This window comes from Capsicum annuum, chromosome 9, assembly GCF_002878395.1.
Source record: "Capsicum annuum cultivar UCD-10X-F1 chromosome 9, UCD10Xv1.1, whole genome shotgun sequence".
Taxonomy (NCBI): domain Eukaryota; kingdom Viridiplantae; phylum Streptophyta; class Magnoliopsida; order Solanales; family Solanaceae; genus Capsicum; species Capsicum annuum.
This window is the reverse complement of record NC_061119.1, coordinates 49,549,212-49,557,858: the sequence shown is the minus strand read 5'-3', so window position 1 is coordinate 49,557,858 and position 8,647 is coordinate 49,549,212.

Sequence of the window (8,647 nt, the reverse complement as noted above, 5' to 3'; positions counted from 1 at the left end):
TCAGAAGCCTGATGATCAACACCAATATGTCGTCACCTAAATTTGAGCCCAGTTGTGATTTTGTTATTTTATTTCCTTAATTAGGATTTAGTATAAATAGCAGTTTTTAGGGATTTTAAAGGGGAGATTGATAATTCATCTATCTGACAATTAACCTAGGGAAGAAAGGCATATAACATTGCTTTCTTACATCAATTCTTCTTCTTTTTTTATCAACTATTTTTGGGTTTCTACCTTGTGATTCAATCGAAGAAACTACTTGTCTTTTCTATCTAATATTAAGTTATCCTTATCATTGTAAATTCAACTTGTGATTTTATTCATCAAATAATGAGCGTCTAAATCCATTAGACGGGGTTATGGGATCCATGAATTAGGGTTTGATATAATACTAGGTGTTTAATGGATTCAAAGAGTAGTGGAACATCTTGAAATTCTATTGTTTTAACTGAAATCTAGTGGTTGCAAACATTAGGTTATGCCTTAGGTTTTATTTACTTCTAACGGAGAAATAAACTAGAGGACATGAATTATCAACAGGAACTTGGAAGCTATCAACCTTCTGTTTAATGATTAATGTTGTAACTAGATTAATCTACCTAATATAACATCCTATTGGAAATAGATAAGTTAACTAAGTTCGAGAGAATTAGATAATAAATTGTCTGGTGAGGTCGAGAGATAAGTCAGATATTATAATCGTCAGGGATATTCTACTATTCTACTCATTTTGAGAATCTCTAGCATTACCTAGTATCTGTCAATTCCCAAAACACTTGGTGAACATAGATCTGGTTTTCCATTTATATTGATTACAAACATTAATATTGAAGTGACAACATTACATACTTTTAAAACCCCCATCTTAATTTTATATTTTCGTACCATTTGTTTGAATTGAACTTGTAGCTATGGCTTTAAATTAGCTTAATCGCCACTCACATTGTTCCCTGTGGATTCGACCCTGACTCTAAATTTGGGTAAATATATTGATGACGAACGCCTTACACTAATTTGAGGTGTAAGTTGAGCGTTATGAAAAATGACGCCGTTGCCGGGAAACAATTTGGCGTATTGAGTTGGTTTGGAATTTTAGGCTACTAGCTTGAATTCAAACTTGTATTAGCTTGAATTTAAATTTGTCAATATTTGTTTTTATTTTTCTTTTATTTCTTGTGTTAGGTAGATTTTTATTTTAGTTTATTTATTACTATGGCATCGTGGAATGAACATGAATTTGGTGGTTGGAAATCTTATCTTGATGATCCATGTCCATATTGTGATGGACCTACTTTTTGCAAGATTGTAGATATGCTCTCCGGAGAGAGATGTGTGAACCATTTCCATCCTACAAGGAGTATGATTGTTCTTTATGTGGCGGTCGAGATGGACATTGGAGTGATTGCCTAAATTCCCCCTCCCCCTATTACGCTAACCTAAATTCTAGTTCTTCTTATGAGTTTGATAGGTCTTATGGTCAAGAAAAAAAAGAACGAAACACCGGTAAGAGTGTCATTGAAGCTATGTTTCAATGAATGTTGGATCTCCAGAAAGAAACATATGATATCATATGTTATATGCTTCAAGATATGTAGCCGATCATTTATGAGGAAATGGATATAGAGGTTAATTATTCAAAGCATTCTTATATATTATGTTTAGATGATATCTTGTCTGTGGAATCATTTAACATAATGAAAGAGTGTGAAGATGAGGAACAAAAATCCTATATAATGATGAGCTTGATGTTGATCTTCCATTGGAGATTTCCCAACCAACCGAACCATTCATGAACGAAGATACCAAAGATGAGGAAATGGTACTAGAATTGAAAGAAGAAATCAAAAACAATCCTTGTGAAGACGCTAGTCCATTTGGGGTAAGGATACTAATAGAGACGCTACTCTAGAATTGAGAGTGAGTCCTCATTCGAACCACTTTTCAACATTATGCTTGGTGGATGTGAAGAGAGTCGAACCACCCAAGAAAATGATGAATTTTGAAAATGAGGTGGAAAATTCTTACATTTTGGAGTTTATCTTTCCAGAAAGGTATACTATAACACCAGTCTTGAAGGCCAAGAAGATTAAAGATTGATATTCATTTAGTGGCTTTTTAAGATCCTCATTGTTGCCCAATGAGCCCACACGAAAGTTTGATGCAAAATTGGGCAAGAGGTTTAAGTCTTTGAAGTGCCATGATAGAACATTCCTTATCATGTCCTCACATTTTCCCAACAGACCTAAAAAATATAAAGATCAAAAGATGGGCCGACAATTTAAATCATTAAAATGGAGAGATAAAGGATGACTTGATGTTGTCATGCTGCGACACTGAATTAGGCGCTTCTTGGAAGGCAACCCAAGGTATTTTGTTGTTTGTATTCGTATTATATGACTGACATCAGATCTTCGCACCCATGGTGCCATAGGTATGTTTCTAACTCTCTTATTTGGATTTGACATGTTGGGAACAATGCATGATATTAAGTTAAGGGTAGGGCTACTTGTGGGTGTTGATGTCCTCCTGGGGTTTTTGTTACCGTGCCTCTTTTCCCTGGAGTCTTGTTCCTAGTAGAGCCGACATGTTTAGGTGTATTGTGTTTGTTTTGTGATGTGTTATGGTTAACCGGAGAAAAATAAGTATCTAGAGTAGTTGACATATTTTTGTTGATTTCTCTTGGAATGAAAAATACCTCTCCAACTATCTATATGATAACTGTGTGATGTGCATCTATATATGACTACTGTAAATCTTTTTATTGCATTAGTTCTAGTGAAATGATATCCACTGCTAAACAATCGCATGAACCGGATAGGTAGTAGCTTGTGATGCACCTTTGTGCCATGTGTGTGTGAGATAATACTTAGTTCCCTTTGTGTGTTAAATCCAGTACTTGCCCGGTTAGTCTTACTTTGGTTGAAAGATAGGGGTTAGGAAAGGATCATAGGCCGTTGTTGATGTTAGTCCACTTTTAGCCTAAATGACCTTCCCTGTTATGCAAGATATCTCTTGATCCCTATTTTGAGCCTGAATTGACCATTTCTTTCTATGACACCTATCACCTTCCCATTTATATCATAATGACCTTGTTTTAGCCCTGGTCCTTCTTGGAAACTGTGCACATTAACTTAGGAAAATAGCCTAAGTTGAGGGTGGCTATCATAGGGGTGCGTGATATAAAATGAGTATGAGGAATGGTCGAATAAAAGAAAAAAAATAAAAAGTAGGGTGCTATGGAAAATGAATAAGAAAAGAATAGTTGTGAAAAAAAATGAATAAGAAAAGCCACATCCATCTTGAATAATGTGTGATGAAGAAAAGGATAAAAAGAAGAAAATGGTTAATAAGTGAACCCCAAAATTGAAGGTAGTGCCAAGGAGGATTAGTCACTCTAAATGCCATTGAATATCATACCAAGCCTTAGCCTATATTACAAGCCGAAGAAAAGACCTATAGTGATCCTAACTTACCTGTCTGGACACCTTGGTAATGAAAATAAGGGCAAGCATATGGTGTTTGACATGCATTGATTGGAATTTATTTCTAAGATTTAGTGTCTTATGACCATCCCCACATTGACATGCTTGAGTTCATATATGAGTGAGGAGGGACTTCTTTGTTGTAAGGGCACATCGGTTGCATTGCTAGCTATTTACTTGTTTGGGTAGTGTAACTTGTACATATGCATGGTTATTGTTGCTGAATTGATGCCATATCTTGATTTCTTTGGGTCACATTGTTAATCTTCATGGATATGCACAATTGGATTGAACGTGGAGAGTGGCATGAGTTTTGAGCTAAAATTGATAATCAACTGTGATAGGTATCTTATGTGTCTCTTGGTTAAGCATCATTGTATGGTGTTATGTAGTTGCTTGAGGACAACCAATTGTTTTAAGTTGAGGGTGTTGATGTGTGATCAAAAGCTAACACATTTAATGCTTTTTAGCTCAAAATAATTGCAAAGTCTTAAGCAACTTTTGGTTGTTTTTGATCGTTTTCTAGTGATATTGCAGTTGTATCAAGGATGGGAGGAAAACATAGGAAAGATGAACAAAATAAGTAAAATCTGATACAAGTGAGCTGATATGAGTCTGACGGAATTTCTTGCAAGCCGTCAGAGATATGTTAAGCTACCAAAAAAAGACATTAGGAAGAACAGTAAAGAAGAGTTGCTGGATGAAGGTGACAACATTCTCAATATGTCATCACAAGTGTGGTAAGCCGTCAGAAGATGCCATCAATTGGGACAAAACATGGTGAAATAAGCTGAAGGTCTGACGATATTTGCTACACGCCGTCACTCCTATGGTAAGCTGTCAGAGGACATCGTCAGAGTGAGGAAGAATAGGTTAAGAAGGCATGACTTCTGACGATATATTTGAGACGCCGTCAGAAGCCTGATGATCAACACCAATATGTCGTCACCTAAATTTGAGCCCAGTTGTGATTTTGTTATTTTATTTCCTTTATTAGGATTTAGTATAAATAGCAGTTTTTAGGGCTTTAAAGGGGAGATTGATAATTCATCTATCTGACAATTAACCTAGGGAAGAAAGGCATATAACATTGCTCTCTTACATCAATTCTTCTTCTTTTTTTATCAACTATTTTTGGGTTTCTACCTTGTGATTCAATCGAAGAAATTGCTTGTTATTTTCCATCTAATCGTAAGTTATCCTTATCATTATGAATTCAACTTGTGATTTCATTCATCAAATCATGAGCGGCTAATTCCATTAGCCGGGGCTATGAGATCTATGGATAAGGGTTTGATATGATACTAGGTGTTTAACGGATTCAAAGAGTAGTGGAACATCTTGAAATTCTGTTGTTTTAACTGAAATCTAGTGGTTGCAAACATTAGGTTATGCCTAGGTTTTATTTGCTTCTAACAGAGAAATAGACTAGAGGACGTAAATTATCAATAGGGACTCAAAAGCTACCAACCTTCTGTTTAACGATTAATGCCGTAACTGGATTAATCTACCTGAGATAACATCCTATTGGAAATAGATAAGTTATCTAACTTCAAGAGAATTAGATAATAAATTGTTTGGTGAGGTCACGAGATAAGTCAGATAGTATAATTGTCAGAGATATTCTGCTGTTCTACTCATTCCGAGAATCTCTAGCATTACCTAATATTTGTCAATTCCCGAAACCCTTGGTGAACATAGCTCTGGTTTCCCATTTATATTGATTACAAACATTAATATTGAAGTGACAACATTACATACTTTCAAAACCCCCATCTTAATTGTATATTTTCGTACCATTTGTTTGAATTTAACTTGTAGCTATAGCTTTAAATTAGCTTAATCGCCACTCACATTGTTCCCTATGGCTTCAACCTCGACTCCAAAGTTGGGTAAATATATTGACGACGACCGCCTTACACTAATTTGAGGTGTAAGTTAAGCATTATCAGAGCTGATAGAAGTCTAATACAGATATGTATAGAAAGGATCTTGAGTTCGAGATTAGTTATTATGTGAAATTGATAATTACTCCTATGAAGGGAGTGAGAAGGTTTGGAAAGAAGGGAAAGCTCAGTCCCGATATGCCGATCCCTTCAAAATTCTGAGTCGCTTTGGAAAAGTAGCTTATAAGCTTGAATTGCCTTCAGATCTTGCTTCAGTACATCTAGTCTTTCATGTCTCCTTGCTTAAGAAGTGCATAGATGACCCAATAGTTGTAGTCCCGATAGAGGGATTAGACATTCAGAACAACCTTTCTTTTGACGAGATCCTAGTCGAAATTCTTGACTTCCATACTCATAGACTGAGGAAAAAAGAAGTCGCTTTAGTCAAAGTTATTTGGCGGAATCAGCCTTTAAGGGAGATACTTGGGAAGAAGAAGTAGACATGCGAACCAAGTATTCTCACCTCTTCTCCGCAATCTCAAGACTCAACCCAAGGTAATAGCTTTCCTTAAGCTTATTCAGTTTCATGTTCAGATTTCAGTTATAAACTTGGTATCAAATATCTTTGCATATCTAGTCATATGTTCATGTTTTATGTCAATCATGTATTCATGCATCAAATATGCATTCTCATCACAAGAAACTCAGCTTCTCAGTAATTTCAGCTAAGAATTTATGAAAACTATATGTCACATATCCATGCATCAGACATGCATATTCAGTATGAGATTTTAGTATATAAGAAGTTCCAGTCATATACGCATGCTCAGATGTGCATGTCCCTTAAGTAAGATTAGTCTATCAGCTTTCCTAGTCTTTTCAGTCCCATTTGAGGATGAATGTTCCCAAGAGGGAGATATTGTAATACCGCGAACTTTCTTTAAGTGAAATCTAGTCTCCAAAAGAGTTAGTGATAACTTCCTAAATGATTAATGTTTAAATCATATAGATTTTCCCCAAGCATGATTTTTTATCATGTGGGAAATTGGATTAGCTTTCCAATGATACAAATTTCTTCCAAATTTAATATCAGAGTAAAAAGTTTTGGAAATTTTACAGAGAAATATCGAAACTACCCAGAAGCGACGGTCAAGACGATGGAACGTCAAGCTAGCCACGGGCCGTCGAGCTAGCGATAGACCATTGCGACGAAGGAAATGAACCCAACTTATGGTCAAATCTGACGGCCAGGACCAACGGACCGTCGAGCTAGCGATGGTCTGTCGCCCAAGCCATCATGACTAAAGCAATGAACCCATCTTTTGGCCAAGTATGACGGTCAGGACTGACGGACCGTCGTCCAAACCATCGCAACTTTCAATCAGTAATTTTAAGCTATTTTTAAAAGGGTATTTGGGTTTTTTTCACCTGTTTTAACCCCTAATTATACTAGACCAGAGCTCATAACTTCTTTATTTATCCACAACACCAAATTAGGGTTTCTCTCAAAGATCATTCCTCAGGAACAAGAAACTCTAGGAGTTTAATCCCAAGTCAATAATTTAAGCTTTCATCCACCAATCTTCAAGAAATCATCCACTCAGGTATGTAAACTATTGATTCATGGGTTTGTTTCATCCATGAAGCTCAAGAATCCCATTTTAAACTCATAAATTGTGATTTCTATGTGGTTGGTTGATTTCAATTATGTTGATGTGGTTGTATGAATCCCAAGTCAGAGTCTTTATGTACTTTTAATGAAATTATACTAGTATGTGGGTTAGAAAATTTTAAATTGAGCTGATTAAAGTAACCATAATGTATGAACTAGTGTATAAGCCTAAGCCTAAGGTTATGCATGCAACATGTTTGATAAAATGCCCAAGAGAACAAAAATCATGCTTTAGTACTCAATTATGACCAAATTGATGAACCCATGCTTTACCCTTATGTTCAAAATGACTTCCGTGTTATTGTTATGCATTGAAATTATTTTATGGATTGTTCATGAGATTAGCCCTATGAAATTATGACATGTATTTTTCTAATCCTATTTATGTACCAAACCATGATAATCAAGTGCCTTATGAAATTCTCCAATGATAGTATTATGGATTGTTGATTATGGTCGTGATTCCAAGAAGAGCTAGTGTTAGCTTTAAAGATACTCTCAGTCAAACCATGATCAGTAGAATTCATTCAAACTCATGACTTAGGAAAACTCAAAAATCCCAGTAATCTCAGAAATCTCAGTAACTCAACAATCTAACTAGTATTTCTTCAGTCAACGAAACTTACTGAACCTAGTCCAGTTCAATTTAGTTAATTATTTTTTAGTGTCTATTCAGATGGGAGCAGGAATTAGCACTGAGTGAACCCAAGGATGAGGGCACATACTGACAGTAGAGGCTGTGATCCTTAGAAGCAATCCTTGTATTCTAGAACTATATAGCCAGCATAGGTTGAGACATCAACAATGATAGATGAGGGTTGATGAGGTGGATTAACACTGTTAGATGAGGGTCCCACCATTTTCTTTTGGGGATACTGTCAGATGAGGGTCACCCACAACTTATCCTTACCAGTGGTACGGTATTGACACCCATCCAATTGGGGTTATAGATTGTACCCCAACTTAGCTATAATAACTTATTTGGGGCATATTGGTTAGACGACTACTTCCCACAGTAACAATCTCAATCTCAGTCTCAGTAATAGAACTCAGATAGTTCTATAGAATTCAAGACTATCAAAAACAGTCACCTAGTTTACTACGGAACTCAGCTAGTTCCATCATAAATAGGACTACTAGACACAGTAATTCAGATAATAGTATATCAGTTATACAAAACTTATATTATCATTATTCAAATTCAGTGATGTCATGAACTCAGTTATAGTTCACGTATTCATGTATGTATTCTTATGTTCATGTTATTTAGTCATTTATTATTGTTCATGCATATAAACCCCTTGCATTTAGGCAACCTCACTTGCATAATAGTACATTCAATCATACTAACGTATTTGCACTATGGTGTTTTATACCATAGGTTCAGAAGTACGAGCTCCAGAGCATCTTTAGTAGATCAGACGTTCAGCAGCCAGACTAGCAGTGAGTCCTCATCATTCGATGATAGAATGATTATTTTATTACTTTATTATTTTAGTAGTTTGGAGTTAGTTGGGGATATGTCCCATCAACTCTATATTTATAGACAGTTTAGAGGTATTCGGACTAGCTTGTTCAGATAGTTATTTCAATTTTGGTATGGTGAT